This window comes from Sabethes cyaneus, chromosome 1 (assembly GCF_943734655.1).
Source record: "Sabethes cyaneus chromosome 1, idSabCyanKW18_F2, whole genome shotgun sequence".
Lineage (NCBI taxonomy): Eukaryota > Metazoa > Arthropoda > Insecta > Diptera > Culicidae > Sabethes > Sabethes cyaneus.
The window spans coordinates 105887333-105905007 of record NC_071353.1 but is presented as its reverse complement, the minus strand read 5'-3'; the positions used below and the strand labels follow the sequence as shown (position 1 = coordinate 105905007).

Genomic DNA, 17675 nt, shown 5'->3' with positions numbered 1-17675 from the left:
TTACTGATATCACTTTTCTATAATTTTCTCTTACCTAGTGAGCCTCTAGCGCTAATATTTACCGCGAATGTGAAAAATAAACACATTTAAATACATCTGATGACTTCAGCGCTGGTACTCTAATTCTGTTTAATTGCTTACCTAAATTCACCTCTCCGTACAGAACCACCTGATTTGAGTGAAAAATACTTAAATTTGGGTCTTACTATTTTTTCGTAGGTTGTTACCGAAATTCACGATATACAGTATGCTATCGATAATTATCGATATCGATGGGTATCGCCCAATCTTTTCTTTTTTTATTTTTTTTGTCAGCATGAGCGGAGCGCTACCAAAAATAGTACATCAACACACAAATATCACTTCCCACTCATTCATTATATAAAACAAACATACCTTCATACAACGATTCCGGTTCAAATAAGCAGAATCGCCAAATGTGATATCCCATGTTGCCGGTCCTGAGGTGCTTACACTGACTGACTACACGGGCCGCTTGCCTTGACATCCCTCGCTGTCCATCGATACACGCTACTCACGACTCTACCAATCTAGTGTAAACATCTTATTACACAGTTCGGGCAAACCCCTCAATATAGTATAAATGTCATAATACCACAGTTTACAGTATTCAAAAAGGGAGAAAAGAGAAACATCTCTAATTATCGTGGCATAACATCGCTAAGTGCTGGATCAAAACTGCTGGAAACGCTAGTTTATAGGCAACTGATGCAAGCAGTCAAATCCTACATCTCAAGCGATCAGTACGGTTTCTTTCCTGGAAGATCTATTTCTACAAATTTACTACAGTTTACGTCATACTGCTTGGTAAACATGAGCGAAGGTGTCCAAGTTGATACCATCTACACGGATCTGAAAGCAGCGTTTGACAGAGTCAATCATAAGATTCTAGTTGCAAAAATTAATCGTCTAAGTGCACCAACTAGCTTTGTCGAATGGATAGCATCATATCTCACGAACCGTCGATTGTGTGTAAAACTTGGGTCCCACGAATCGAATGCTTTTGGAAACTTTTCTGGTGTGCCGCAAGGGAGTAACCTCGGACCGTTGCTTTTCTCCATATTCATCAACGATGTTTGTTTCCTAATACCTGAAGGATGCAGACTATTCTATGCAGATGACTTGAAAATGTTCTTGCGGGTGAGAACCATTGAAGATTGCAAGCAGCTACAATGGATGGTGCGCTTGTTTGCAGATTGGTGTTCTGAAAATCGCATGGTGATTAGTGTGAAAAAATGTGCCGTAATTTCTTTCACGCGTAAAAAGCAACTAGTACATTGGCAGTACAAGATTGATGGTGAAGTAATCGAAAGAGTTTCATCGTTCAAGGACCTTGGTATTTTGCTCGATACACAACTGTCGTTCAGGGAGCACTACTCTTACATCATAGCGAAGGCCAATCGCAATCTTGGGTTCATCTTTCGGATTTCCAAGGAATTCAACGATCCGTACTGCCTGAGGGCACTGTACTTCTCACTTGTGCGGTCAACACTTGAAACGGCAGCCGCAGTATGGAGTCCATATCATGATGTGTGGATTAAAAGAATTGAAGCGGTTCAGAGGAAATTTATTCGCTACGCTTTAAGGTTTCTGCCTTGGAATAACCCAAACGATTTACCACCTTACGTGAGTCGATGTGCGTTGCTTGGCATGAACACTCTGTCGAAAAGACGTGACATTACCAAGGTGTTTTCGTTGGGAAATTACTGTTAGATGAAATAGACGCTCCTCAAATTTTGAGTCAGATCAATGTTAGCATTGCTCCAAGAAATCTTCGACTCCGGCCGTTCCTTAGATTACCATTTTTTAGAACCGAATACGCGCAGAACGAACCTGTTAGAGCAATGTGTTTAGTTTTTAATCAGGTTTTTGACGAATTCGACTTTAATGTCAGTATCAATGTGTTTAAAAATCGTCTGAATTTAAGTAATTTGTGACAACTTACGTAGTATTAAGTCATTCATGTAAACCCTAGCGTTCGATGAATTATAAATAAATAATAATAATAATAATAATAATAACACTGGATAATTTGATGGATTTGGAGGGAGGATAAACTACCAAAGAAGTGAACGAAAAGTGTAGTTTGTCCCATCTACAAAAAGACCGATCGACTCGAAAGAGATTTCGTAGGGTACGAGGCGGGTTTTATGAGGACTTGTACTACTACGGATTCTCCAGAAATGTGGGAAGTATGGCGTGGCCACGTCATATTTCGTAGATTTCAGGACAACATACGATACAGTCGAGCGCGAATGGCTATGGCAGATAATACACGAAAGCGGTTCTCCGGACAAACTGACACTACTGGTTAAAGCTACCTTGGAGCCAATGATGCGCTACGTGTGTGTTTTGTAGGCAGTCTTTTTGAAACGTTCACAGGGTTGCAGCAAGTGCGTTGCGACGAGCGGACATCGAAACGAGAGAAACAATCTTCGGCAAAAGTAGCCAACTTCTATCCTTCGCAGGCAACCTTGACATCATTACTAAAAACTTTGGAATAGAAGAAGTAATCTACGTTAGACTAAAAATGAAGGAAAAATCTATGCGTCAAAACCCTTAACAATACGCCATGGCGCGCCATCTGCAAATCAGACCGGTAGTCCTTTGCGAACGCGAGACTATAATTTTGCTTACGGGAAGCATACGTGCACTTGCCATATTTGAACGAATGGTGCAGAGAGCTACTTTTGACGATCTAGTCCGCAACAGTCGATGCACGGGACAACGAGCTAGTTGAAAATATTTTAACAAAACTCAACAGACGCGATTAGCTCAATTACCGCCCAGCTAGCTTCGAGGTACGATGCTGGTCTAACAAGCCAGTCGTCGTATGTTCGAATCTCGGCTAGGCGGTGCTTGCTAGTTAGAGTCAGTAGGATTGTTGCACTGGCCCCGTAATTTTCCTGTACTCTAACAGCCGGCTGCGAAGTCTGTCGATAAAGAAGGGTAATGTCTAAAGACGGTATAAACCCATGGCTTTACTTTGATTAGCTCAATTAAAACCCAATTGGTACGACAACAAAAACCACTCGGTAAAACTGCTTCAATATTTTTTGTATTTTTTAAAGCAATTCGGTTGTTTTAGATGATAAACAATGATATATTAGTAAACCCAATAAACGTTTTTACGCTTCAAGTTTGCAATTCTAGTAAAAACCGTATTGAAATATTCACTTGTGGGAAACCCTTGTACCCCAAGGGTCAACCTGCTCAATAAAATTTGCATTGAACTACTGAGATTTTCAACACTATAAATTTTAACTTGAACCCTGCCAGACTAACTCATTTTTATACATAGTTAATTTAGAATGGCACACAAAAAAAACGTTCCTGTTCGATGTATCGAGTTTGCGGTGAAAATTGTTTTATTTTTTGAATACAGTTCCAACCATAAAACAATGCACACAAAGGGATGATGGATCCGAAAAAAAAATCGAGAGCAAAAAAAACGCATCCCACCCATGAATGCATGAATTTTTAATGAACACTCCAAACTGCGAACGAAATGCGTATGCAGATCCGTTGATTGTAACCACTAAATATATGCACGTGGAAAATGCTGGCAACTGTCAACGAGAACTGACTGAGAGTGGAGAAAAAAATATAGCATGATGGAGAAAAAAGAGTGGAGAGGGGGGGGGAGGCGGGCGATGCACCAAACGCTTCCGTTTTTTATGCTTTGAGTAGAACGAAAAAAGCGCGGAAACCGAAATAAAAATTATCCACCCGCAATTATGCCGGGCCGCATTTTCCGTTCGGGCCACTTCAATCCACTTTGGCCATCCGTGGTGGGTAGTGGCTTTATTTGTTTGAAGTTCCTCTGGCCGGGAATAAACCCGGCTCCGGCGACTGTATTTACATTTCACGTTTCGATAGCTATCTGCAGTCGGGATGAGATTTTTTTGCGCCATTGCTACTGTATTTTGCAGTTCCTCACAATAAGGCTACCCGCGCGAGCGCGGTTAATAATTTCATCTGGCGTCAATAAATTTTTCACAACAATACAACTGATAAAAGTTTGGCAAGAGTCGTTTCGTCAGCTGCGGATATCACGGCACTAATCGAAAGAGCCATTCGCGCCCGGTGCAGGTGGAAATGATGAGGAGCTTTTCTAACAGTTTGCAGCAAGTTGCCAAATTGGAAACGTTTGAAAAATTAATCGCCCTTGAGAGTCCAACTTGTGAACGGAAGCCAGAAGAGAAGTGTTCATTTCTGTTCCGTCGGTGAATCAAGCGCTCGGTAAACTTGGTCACTTGAGGCAACTGTTCCGATTTGCGAAATCTGCTTCCGTACCGAATGTTGTTTGCACGCGGACCCGGAGCTCGGAATTGCTTTGCACCTGGTTTTGGTCCGTCTGTATTTACGCTCAACTGGACGCGAAAAGAGTATAATTATTCGGGTTTTTTTGTTTGCAGGCAAAGCAATTAATATTTTATTTTGAAATTAACATGAAGTGAGCTTTGGAGTGTTTTTTATTGACAGAATCCCGCTCGTTGATCTTTCGAGCCAAGCTGACCCTATTGGATATTTTGGATTGCAATTGAGTGACTTTCAATTGGATTTCTGTGCATAATTAACGAGACAATGCAGTATTGGGGTTGGAAAATATTGCGAAGCACCATTTTACAATTGATAATTAAGATTATTTTTTATAATAGTATGTTTGTAATTTTGATCACGATTTTTTTTATTTCAAATGTCTTGAACAAGGTTCGCTACGACGGCGACGCTTAACTGTCGGCTTACACGCTCAAAAATTTTAATTCACTTTCACAGAAAGTGAAACAACTCAAAACATCTGTAGCTTCCCAAGTAACAATTTCAGGCTGATCAAACACTTTTATAGCTGATTTTATTCAACCTGTGGCTGATCTATGGTTTAGGTTTAGAAATAAAAACCTTTTTTCAGCTCTTAAACATCTAAATCTGGTGATTTTATCAAGCTTCAGGCTAATTAATAGCTGCTTTCGAAGCTGCAATGAAGCTTCCCAAGTAACAATGGTAGCTGAATTGCAAGAGCAATGGTTGTTTACGGGTTGGTTTAAAACGATCAAAGCTGCTTAAAGTAAGCACTTAAATGGTGTTTAAATAAGCGATCTTTAAGCTACTTTAAGTTTTTCAAACCAGTTCTCTTCCAAAAGCTGATAAACAAGCTTAATAGCGGATTTTTCTGCTAAACAATCTGCTTCTCAACAGCCATAAACATCAAACCGTTTTACGGCTGCTTAAAGGTATTAAAATGTAGAGTGGAAGCTTTCATTAGGCTCACAGCTTTCAAACTACTTTAAGGCTGTTTAAAGGTGTTAAAGTGGCTTTACAAACTTCTACCAAGTTTTTTTTCGGCTCACAGCACACTTACTGTCAGATCATAGAATTTCGCAATTCGGCTGACAGCAAAAGCTTATCCGTTATCGACATTATCGACTGCTTCACGCTAGGCGGGCTAGGGTTCAGGTGTAAAGATATTCTCACTGTCTGTTCTGCAGATGCAAATAGGGCGGATCATACGGTGAGTGCTTATGGATCAACAGATGGCGGGTTCAATTCTCGGAAAAAAGATATGCATTTTTACAGCTAGCTTACTTATACGAATTCAAGTTATTCGAAATTAAAAATATCGCGTTCGAAACATGTTTACAGCAAAATAAAAAAAGGCCGCGTTTTATTTTTTAAATTTAAAGATAGATTTTTTTGGCTGCATAAAGGTTGATGAAGCGTTGATTAAGCGACTAGAAAAGCAGATTGCAAAACTATTTCTCGTTCTAAAAATAGAATTGACAGCATTGCGCAAATTGGCTATTTAAAAGCGCAAAAAAGTTTCTATTAAGCTTCATTGCAGCTTCGAAAGCAGCTATTAATTAACCTGAAGCTTGATAAAATCACCAGATTTAGATGTTTAAGAGCTGAAAAAAGGTTTTTATTTCTAAACCTAAACCATAGATCAGCCACAGGTTGAATAAAATCAGCTATAAAAGCGTTTGATCAGCCTGAAATTGTTACTTGCATACTATTGCATACGGCCTACTGTCACGCATTTAAAATATCTTCCAACAGGGGAGGCTTCCATACAAATAGGGTAATTTGCCAATGATCGCACAGCTAAGCCCCTGAGTTTTGAGTTTTAACGATATTTTCTAAATAAATAATTACAAATAGACAGAAACCTAAAAATCTGAATCGGATGCAAAATATGTTCACATTACATGGCCATTTTCACGAAATAAATAAGTTTTTCGTGAAAAAATATGCGATTTTTTGACAACGCTTGAATGCCCAATCGTTGAACACTTCTGAAGCCGTATTGTCCTATAGTTGGACACTTATAGTCCAATGGTTGGACATGCAATATATTGCACCGACCTCAAAGCTAATTTGATAGCTTACTATTAAGAATGAATACACTTTGAGATATTTGAGTGTTCTATATTCATTAAAAATAATCAGCAATTAGTTAACATGTTACTAATTATTAATATATTTCTTAAGGGATGGTAATTTCCCTTTCTAATCTTCGATGCCCTTATCCTACATATCTGTTGCTTTCCCGCAAATTTTTCTCTCTTTACGATTCCCTCGAAGCATACTTTTGTTCCTTATTCTTCTATTTCCTGCGGCCTAATGGCAAGATGTGTTTTTACAAGGAAAACTATGTTTGTTTCTTTCCTGGTTACTCGAAACAAATTTGTTAGCAAGCTAATAATCTGAAAAACTGCGAATATCCGTTTCCTTAAAGTCTAAAAAATGCTCCATTCATCTTCGTTTTATCATCGAAACTTTATTTATAAAAGAAATAAAATTATAAAATTTTTCAAAAGTAATGATAAAAAATTCTTTAGCTCTCAAAAAATATGAAAAACTTGCTCGCCATTGTTGGCGCACATTTAGAAAACAAAATACTTTCAACGTTATATAAAAAAATTGTTTCAACCCAATATTATTGTACAATATTCAAAGAAGTATCTTACGTTGGCTGTCAATACCATTAACACCGCAACGTTTCGGTGATTCAAACTTCTTAATTTTCTTCAAGTCTTTAGACTAAAATGATGATTTTTGTGATTACCCTAATTCAGGAGCAGGTACTTTTAGCACCAAATCAATTACACGATAATAAAATTTCTCAGATAAGGTGCAAGTACAAATAATTTAAACAAATCTGGAGTAGCTTTAATTTGCAATAGGACTATTTTTCTTGGAATTGTTGTATTAACACCAAAAAATCAAAAGCATGTATATAAAATAAAAAATTAATATCATTACCTAAATTTTCATCGGAAAGCTTTTGCGTACAAATGAAAACCATTTGTAAACAGTGCCGTAAACATAAAAACTGTCAAATTCACATGCATAATGAGAAGTAATGCGGGTTTTTTCATGCTATTTCAGTACTTGTACAACCTTAGGACAATCGTTGCTTTATTGTCCAATGATTAAACAGTCAAATTTTAATACTTTAAAAATTATAAAAAAAAATTATTTTCCTTGAAAATGTTGACAAATAGTGCATAGATCAATATCATTAGCTGTGTACAGCATGATATGGTAATATAATTGTTTTAAACGTTAATTAGTGAGACATGTTTCTTATCTGAAATGCTAACAAAATTGAGTGGTATAGCCCATATTGTATATGACAATGTTTAAGTTGAATTTTTGTTTTTAAATCTTACCTTATGTAACGCTATTGTTACATGAAATGATCCACAACTGATCAAAGTGAGTAATTCGTGCACTTTGATAGGGCTTGAGCGTATATGTATTCTAGAATTAGCGTTTTATTGGACGCTGTCCAATCATTGGCATCGTTCAATGATAGGCAAAATACCCTAATATACAAATTTCCTCATGACTCTAGAACTTATCGAGCAAATGGAACCAAATTTGGCATGTGGGGATTTTAGAAGGCAGGAATATTTTCTATGGTGTACTGAGACCCATCCGTCTTTTAACAGGGGGGGGGCTCCTTTCCAGTAAACCAGAGATCGTATATTGATATTGATATTATATTGTATATATATGGATATTGTATCAAATTCGTACAAATGTTTACATGTTGTATGCAAAAAGTATGAATTACATCGTATGAAATATATTCGACCAACCAATACACGATTTGATATTGAAAATCGTAGAAAGGGAAAATATTAATCGGGCTATGCTTGGTGAATATCGTATTTGATGATATCCTAAATTCAGCTACCAGCAATGAATATCCCGAAGATGTCATCGTACTTAATTTCAGTTTTCATCGGATTATGCCTAGTAAAATGTCTTATATGATCGTTTCAGATTAATATACAAACAGTGATGATCATAACACACTACTTGCTTAAAACTATAGTTTGTTTCCAAACACGTCTAAATTTTCTTTTTTTTTTTCCTAACGCTAGATTGTGAAAAAGTGAGAGAGAGAGTGTTCTTTCAAAACTAATCCTTCCGGAGCTGTACAATTTTCTCCTTATGCCATTTTTAGTAATAATATTGATGATGAATTGATGACAGAGTCTCCTTTGCAAATATCTCTTTCCGTAGCCGAAATAAACACGTCCTTGATAACAGAAATGACTTTATTTTGTTCAAGCAACGTTGGACCAACATTGACTATATTCGTTTACCATATCTGGTACTGCTACCAGTATTAGATAACCATTTGATCCAGCCAATCCACCCGAACAATAGGTATTTTTTCGCAATGACCAGTCGGATCATAGCTATAGATAACACCCTTACCTTCATCATCTCACCTGATCAGCCAAAATGTTAGAAATGAAGTACGGAAACCTTCTATTATTCGTCAAAATTGACAATATTAGGGCAACCGTATGGTAGTAGTCATACTTTTATGATGCTGGTTGTTGTATATCTGCATTGTTAACTTGACTAAACTAGTCAAACCCGCACCACCAACACGTTGAGGCGAGTTTTAAACAATGACATGCGAAAACTGAGAATGTAAACAAACATTGACACTGTCATCGGGGTCATCGGGTCACAATTCATACAAAATCGGAAATAGGATGAGAATGAATCTAATCTTGATGTATCAGATGCGATGCATACACGACGACTTTGACTTAAAAGGTGCAAAAATATCGTTCAAGTACCCATGTGATAGCAGCTTGGAGGTAACGATCAATGTTACCGATTGGAATGTTGCGGGTTCTAGACTAGGATGAAACAGGTGGTTTTTGAATTATAAGACAAAAATATACAATATTTATAAACTTTCCTTAGTAGAGCGAAATATCTGAAAAGCTTTGGAAAAAGCCTTTCCCCGAAAGCGCTACCTTTTTTAGACCATTTTACTTTCGCGGCGAATATTTTGGTATTAATAGCCTGCTCTATGTGCAATTTGCCGCCACATGGAAGTCCGTTTAGTAGGTTGCACAAGATCGCATATGTTACTATAGAGAAGGAGTCGGAATGATTTCGTAATTGAGTAGAAACGCAATCCTTGAATAGGAGAAACAAAGTTTTACATCTGCATATAGCCAATCAGCTCAATCATAACGTTAATCGTAAAAAGTGATATGTTAAATCAACGTTTCAATTATTATGATACATGTATATAGCCTCCACTTTCGTAATTGCAGGCTATTTTTGCACATACTATACGATTTCTTTATGTTGTACAAGATATTGTTTATCTCATTCAGGATTAAATTATATAGGCCAAAAGGTTCGCTGGGTTTACAAATGAAACACATATTTCCTCATACCTCAAGAACTAATTGACCAAATAGAACCAAAATTTGGCATGTGAGGGTTTTTGGAAGCTGAAATTTTTTCTATACTGAATTAGGACCTTTGCCTGGTTTAAGGGAGATCCCATACAAATGAAATAAAAATTTCCTAATAACACTGACGAACTAATCAAGCAAATGGAACCAAATTTGGCATGTTTTTGGAGGCTTGAATTTATTTTATGATGGTTTGAGACCCCTCATCCCTGTGGTAGGAGGATAAGGACTTTCATACAAATAAAACAATTTTTTTGCGTATGTGCCATATTTTCTGCTATGTAACAAGCGGTAAGCTGTGAAAGTAAACTAGTAAAACCTTCTCGGTGTAAAAGACAGTGAATCGACGCCGCCAACTTACGTGCCTGTTGCCATTTATGTCAAAAGAGAAGGGCCTTCGTATGGCACGTCATATTTGCGATGATCGTGCTTTGGCTTTAATGTTATTTGTAACCAATGGCCCTTTTAAAGGCCACAAGCGAGTTAAAGTAAGATTATTGAAACATGTCAAGCTACGCAAAATCATATTTAGTACTATAATCTGTGGGATGATCATTTATTACTGTTTCAAGTGATTTTTAAAAGAATCTCTATGTCCCAATGGTTGCAGGCGTTGTCTTTATGAACCCTCGTCCACGTATTTTCAAAGCCACTATTGCATTCAATGAAGAATTGAGTCTGAATATTTCGCTCTTCTCTTTTAAGCATTCACTTAAACAGTGGCACTCACAGATTCTTACAAACATACATATGCTAGAAATCTAGTTTACATTAGTCTTTGATCTAATGATCTGATATAGTGCTACGTCACCCTTTCGTGCAACCCTTAGGGCTGTACAGGGTGTTCCACCTTTTATGTCGGTATGTGAACGCTGTATAACTTTCACATTTACCAACCGATTTCTTTCATAGATATGTTTTGGAAACGCCATTTCAGTACAATTTTCGCCATGTATCGCTTCACACCGAAAGTAATACGGCCAAACAGTCGCTCGAATGGTTGACGCTGAGAATAATTTTTGGAAAACAATTTTGATGACTGACGAGGCCAATTTCAACCTCTCTGGCGGTGTTAATAAGCAAAATTGCCGCATTTGGGGAACGGAGAATCCTCACGAGATTCACGAAATGCCCTTGCATGACCGTAAAGTAACCATCATTGGTCCATATTTTTTTAAAGAAAATGAAACTGTCGATTGAAATCGATATCGGTGGATGTTGGCTCATTATGTCTGCCCACGAATGCGCGAAAAAGGTCTAGAAGGTTACTGGTTTCAACAAGACGGTGCACCATGCCACTCTGCGAATTCAAAAATTCAATTTCTGCAACGAAAATTTCCGGGACGTCTGGTGTCAAAAAGAGGCGATATTGACTGGCCACCCAGATCACCTGATTTAACTCCCCCCCCCCGGACTTCTTTTTGTGGGGCTATCAGAAAAGCAAGGTTTACGCCAACCAGCCACAAACTATTGACGAGCTGAAGGAAAATATTCGTACGGAAATCGACGCTATAACACCCGAGACGCCCAAAAAGGTAATGGAAAACGCGGAAAAAAAAGAGTCAATTTGTAATCTCTAATAAAGGTGGTCACTTAATTGATATTGTTTTCAAAAACTAAACAAAAAAATTTTAAGGAGCCAAACTAAATAAAAATGCATTACTAATAGAAATCGATTGTTTTTTCGTTAAGTTATTCAATGTTTTCATACCGACATAAAACGTAGAGCACCCTGTATGCCTTGTAGTTTTTGCTTTTTGACGTAGGACTACGTCTTACGGCAAGTTTTGAGATAGGGTGTCATTCCAAAAAATCGAAAAATACGAGCGTCACGAAAAATGAAAGGTTTTGAGCGCTAATAGCTCAGCGGTTTTCCGATCGATTTCCAATATTCTTACACCAATCGATTGGAAAATCTTCTAAGAATTGGCCCAAATGAAGAAAAGTATAGATTCTTGATGTTGAACTATTGAAAAATTGAAAATGATGAACCTATGTTTTACCAGAATTCTCGCTTCATGATTGGTTGGAAGATTCTTTAGGTAGATCTAAACCTATACCAATCTGATATCTGTGCTTGGGAAGTAAGCCAAAACAAGTGACAAAGTTTCCTCATTTCAACAAGATTTCTTAACACCGCGATTAAACCTAGACCATTTTGATGTCCTTGCTTGGGAAGTACGCCAGAGAGAGTGACAAAGCCCCCTCGTGCCAACAGATTTCTTACGAACGCGATTAAACCTAGTCCAATTTGATGTCTGTGTTAGGAAAGTGTGCCAGAAAAAACGACACAAGTCCGCTGCCACAACAGATCGCAAATTCTTTACTGCGAGACGATTAAACCTAGGCGAATTTGATATCTGTGTTGGAAAAACGTGCTACAGCTGTGCTGTAGTGTTCGGCTATAATATGACTGTGTATGAATACGCATGCCTGCCGTTTCATTAGAAGTGTAGTGAAAAGATGTGCTGTTGATAAAATAGGATTGAATTGGTAAAATCCCTTCGACGTGGGTAACCATGGATAATAAAAACAATCTTCAATTTCTGTAAGGTAGCAGGAAAGTAATCGTTTGTGTTCTTGATTTTGTTAAATTGTTTCCACATGCACATTGAAATAACTCTGAAATCCTTTGAGGATTGAACGTATGCAATGTTACTACTTTGATAAATGTAGCATGTATATATGTTGCATACAGCATGTATACATGAAGAAACGAATGATTACAAGCATCGATACATGCTACAGTGAACTCTCGGAAAAGTTAATCGATTGGGGAATGAGTCAATTAACTTTTCCGAACTATTAACTTTTCCGAGTAGTGCGAAAAATGCATTCCGGGATATAGTATACACATTTTTATGTATCTGGAAGTTGTAATGGAAAGAAATATGTAGCAAGATCTTATTGAAATAATACTTAGTTCCTTTCAGTAAGTTTAAAATAATCGGTTACACTAGTATACTTTTGTTTTTTCTGCGACTACGTTTTGATAATGTTCGCGCTTATTTTTAGTTCCTTGCTGTTCCTTCTTTTGCATTTAAAATTCATCTGAGTTTGCGCTTTTCCAGTATGTAATCAATAATCCTGAAGTAACTATGTGCTCGTATTAAACTATTGTTGCGACTGTCCGGTACAAAAATTTAATTTAATCCCAGTTATGATGCGACTCTGTATGAAACTGTGGAAAGGCGACGATAAACTGAAAAATGAGAAATAAAGATAGAAGGTAAACTCACGTGTGTGGACGAACGCTTGGACAACCAATAAATTCAAACTCTCAGAAAAGTTAAGGCAAAATTAACTTTTTAGAGCAACATGAGAGCTGATATTCACTTAACTTTTCTGAACAATTAACTTTTCAGAGAGTTAACTTTTCCGAGAGTCTACTGTACTATCACTACCAAGAGGCTTACCTGCTATAGTCCTGCGTCACCTATATATGCGGTCGTGTCTTGTGCACAACCCCTCGTGATTTTTCCAATTTTCCCGGTCAACTCATGCATCAATTTTGTATGAAGTTTGATATTTTTTTGACGTAGGACTACGTCTTACGGCAAGTTTTGAGATAGGGTGTCATTCCGAAAAAACGAAAAATGCGAGCGTCACGAAAAATGGTAGGTTTTGAGCGCTAATAGTTCAGCGGTTTTCCGATCGATTTTCAATATTCTTACACCAATCGATCGAAAAATCTTGTAAGAATTTAGCCAAATGAAGAAAAGTATGGATTTGATGTTGAACTATTGAAAAATTGAAAATAATGAACCTATGTTTTACCAGAATTCTCGCTTCGTGATTGGTTGGAAGATTCTTTGTGATGATCTAAACCTATACTAATTTGATATCTGTGCTTGGGAAGTAAGCCAAAACAAGTGACAAAGTTTCCTCATTCCAACAAGATTTCTTAACACCGCGATTAAACCTAGACCATTTTGATGTCCTTGCTTGAGAAGTACGCCAGAAAGAGTGACAAAACCCCCTCGTGCCAACAGATTTCTTACGAACGCGGTTAAACGTAGTCCAATTTTATGTCTGTGTTAGGAAAGTGTGCCAGAAAAAATGACACAAGTTCATTGTCCCAACAGATCGCAAATTCTTTACTGTGAGATGATTAAACCTCGGCGAATTTGATATCTTTGTTGGAAAAATGTGCTACAGCTGTAGTGTTCGGTTATAATACGACTCTGTATGAATACGCATGCTACTAGCCGTTTCATTAGAAGTGTAGTGAAAAGATGTGCTGTTGATAAAATAGGATTGAATTGGTAAAATCCCTTCAACGTGGGGAACCATAGGTAATAAAAACAATCTTTAATTTCAGTAAGGTAGCAGAAAAGCAATAGTTTGTGTTCTTGATTTTGTTTAATTTATTTATTTATTTATTTATTTATTTATATACAGTCAACAGGTTAAAAACAACCCCAATGACTCCACTTAAATTTACTTACAAATAATACAAACATCTTTTAACATCACACTGATAACGCTCTTACAAAATTACTTTTAATAACACGTCTACACAAATTAAAATCGAAGCACTCGAAACAATTCTCAAATACACGACACATATTTTTTATTGGCTCATGCATCCCATAGTTTGTCCTGGATCTCCCTATATCGAGGAACATATGGGAACGAAGAGCACGTCTGCGGATGTTCACGTCCAAGAGGCCTAGAAGTTCAGGGCAGTCAATGTAGGACGTTAGTAAGTCGCTGATGAAGCAAGCCTTGGCGACATCTCTCCTAACGCTGAGTGAGTCAAGGTGGATTAACTTGCAGCGATCAGCATAACGAGGTAGGTTATTCCGGTCGTTCCATGGCAGGTGTCGTAGTGCATAGCGTACAAATTTGCGTTGGACGACCTCGACTTTGATGATCCCATTTTGATAGAACGGTGCCCAAACGACCGACGAATATTCGAGAGTTGAACGCACTAAAGCACAGTATAAGGCTTTGAGGCAGTAAGCGTCCTGGAAATACTTGCCGAATCGAAAGATGAATCCCAACTGCGACGAGGCCTTGGAGACAACATATGACACTTGATCTTTGAATGTCAGTGAGGAATCAAGAAGTACACCAAGATCTTTCACAGTGTTCTCACGTTTTAAAGATGTACCATCGAGAATGTAGTCGTGAAGCATTGGTGATCGTTTGCGGCCGAAAGAAATAACACAGCATTTAGAAGCGTTCAAAACCATCCGATTTGTTTTACATCATGCTGCAAATGCTGAGTTGTTGTTGAAGAGAGAAGGCATCGCTTGGTTTGTTGATGACGTAATAAAGTTTCAGGTCGTCAGCGTAAGATTTTTTACAACAATCCAGGATCAAGTTTGCGTCATTCATGTATAACAGGAAAAGAGACGGGCCAAGATGGCTGCCTTGTGGAACTCCGGACTTAACTGGAAACGAAGGCGAAACAAAATCTTTTATCTTAACGGACATATTCCGTCCAGTCAGGTACGAACGCAACCAGGAGTGTAGGCTACCAGAAATTCCCAATCTCTCGAATTTAGCCAATGCAATATCATGATCCATTTTGTCAAATGCAGCCGACAAATCAGTATAGATGGCGTCTACTTGCGAGCCTTTCTCCATATGGCGAATGACAAAAGAAGTGAATGCCACAAGGTTGGTGGTAGTCGATCGCTTTGGGATGAAACCATGTTGATCTGGCGAGATATATGGCGAGCATTTCTGCGTTAAAAATTCAAGAACAATTAGTTCAAAAAGCTTCGAAGAGGCACACAAAGCGGCAATTCCTCGATAGTTGGATACGGATCGCTTGCATCCCTTCTTGTGAACCGGAAAAACGTAAGAATTTTTCCAGCAGCTAGGAAAAACACCAGTGGCCAATGAGCAGTCAAATATTGATGCAAGTGGAGATGCAATAGCATTGTTGCAGTTCTTTAGCGTAACGGCTGGAATTCCATCGGGGCCGGCATTCGAAGAACATTTCAAACGTTTTGCTGCTGCTATAACGATATCACTTGTGATCGAGTAATGGGGACCAACGCCAGGTAAGGATGGCACATTCGCAGCTGCTTCTGTGATAACAAGCGGGCTGGCTGGAGCATCTAGGAAAATGTCCCGGATTGGTCAAAGATCGGTCCTGTCCTGTTTAATTGTCAAATGCACAATCTTTTGAGAATTGAACGTATGCAATGTTACTACTTTGATAAATGTTACATACGACGCATGTAGCATGTATATATGTTGCATATAGCATGTGTACATGAAGAATCGAATGTTTACAAGCATGAATACATGCTACTATCACTACAAAGAGACTTACGTAGTCCTGCGTCACCTATATATGCGGTCGTGTCTTGTACACAACCCCTCTGATTTTTTTTAGTGTGAACGCATTCCTATTACCGGGGCTTAGATTAAAAATTTTTAGATTAAAAAAGACCATACTAGCAGAGGTTTACGGCAGTCGTAAATGTTTGTTCAAACCCAGTAAATTCAATACGGTTCTGGTGAACCGAATGGGTCCTACTACCCAACGTTTAAAGCAATGGTACCAGCTGTTTTATCCTCCAAATCCTTTCTTGCATTTTGCGGACAGTCTGATCGCCGCAAATTATTGTGTAGATTTTATAGAATTTACTGCTTTCAAATTTGGTACCTACCTAGCACAATAGGACAGTAGCGTAGTTGATTTCAGAAGATTTTTTAGGTTCGTTGGTTCTTGGTTGACCTCGTGACCAGCTGCAGAGAAATCGATCGGGTTTGTGGTTGCGGTGCAACTGCATCCAGCCAGCGGCGAGTTCGGGCCGGAAAGCCCTGTAAGCACTGGGTGGAAGTTCTCTCGCCCGGTTGCCACTGATGGATATTTAATTAAATTAATTTAATCGGTTGTGTAATGTGTTGTTGTGTTCTCCGGGTGTGTGTTTGCTTCGTGGTTTGGTTTGCGAGTGAGCTTTGTGTAGTTGATATTCTGTTTACCAGCCGCTTCGTTGCGCCGTTGGCAAGCGGTCTGTCAGCCCCGTCCCGACCGGGACGTTGCAGATACCCGTGGATGCCTCAACCGACCGGCAACAGTAACTGGCCGAAGGATCCTACCTCGGATGCCACTAACGAATTGTTTTATGAGGTGGAAATACCCGCGAGCCTCTCAAATTACGAATGAAAATTTTCGCACAATCCCACACTTGTGCGAAATTTATTTCCACGCAGCAATAAACATCGCTGCGGACTGAGCTAAATAAATTACCAACGTGGACAATAATTTAATTTAATTTAATTTTAGGCCACGTCCCGTCACCGCTGACAGAGCGGAACTGGAGCGGATGATGAGGGAGGTTCCGTCGGCAGTCAATTGCGTCATGGGATTGCAATCGGAAAACTGTTTGCCGAAGCAGAACCCGACGCCAGTAGGCCACAGTCAGAGTCAAGTGTCCGGCCTGAGGAATCCGGCAAGGGAACCCCCCGGAAGTGGAACCATAAATTAACCCTGTTTGGTGAGTGTGTTCATAATGATAACGTTTCGGATGGCAATTGTTTATGGTTGACATTTGCCGTGGGTCAGCAGTATTGCTTTTTAATTGTATTTCCGGACAGGTTATGACTTCGGTTTCCAAGCAAAACAGAAAAATGATTCATTGTTTAGAAATATGTGCTTTTCGTTGCGGTTGATTGTTGCTTTTACCGCCAGGATGGTTACAGGATGGTTGAATAATGACTCTACCAAATTTATGGAATGTTTTCATCGTGTTTGCGTTTGACTTATCTCATGTAGATGAATATATAAACTCTTCAGCGATGATATTTTTATTTACTTTATCCTACAACTTTGATGTCCATTTGTCAAACAGTTAATGTTTACACCATCTTTTCAGGAGGGGAGAGAAGATATTTATTCTTTTCACAATTGATACTAAACTCTTATACAAACTTTTCGAAAGGGAT

The 17675-nt window shown here is 38.4% G+C and overlaps 1 pseudogene; it reads right to left on the bottom strand.

Moving 5' to 3' along the window:
• Positions 1 to 8451: 8451 nt before the first annotated feature.
• LOC128746056 (proteasome subunit beta type-1-like) lies at positions 8452 to 8947 on the bottom strand (annotated as a pseudogene).
• Positions 8948 to 17675: the final 8728 nt, after the last annotated feature.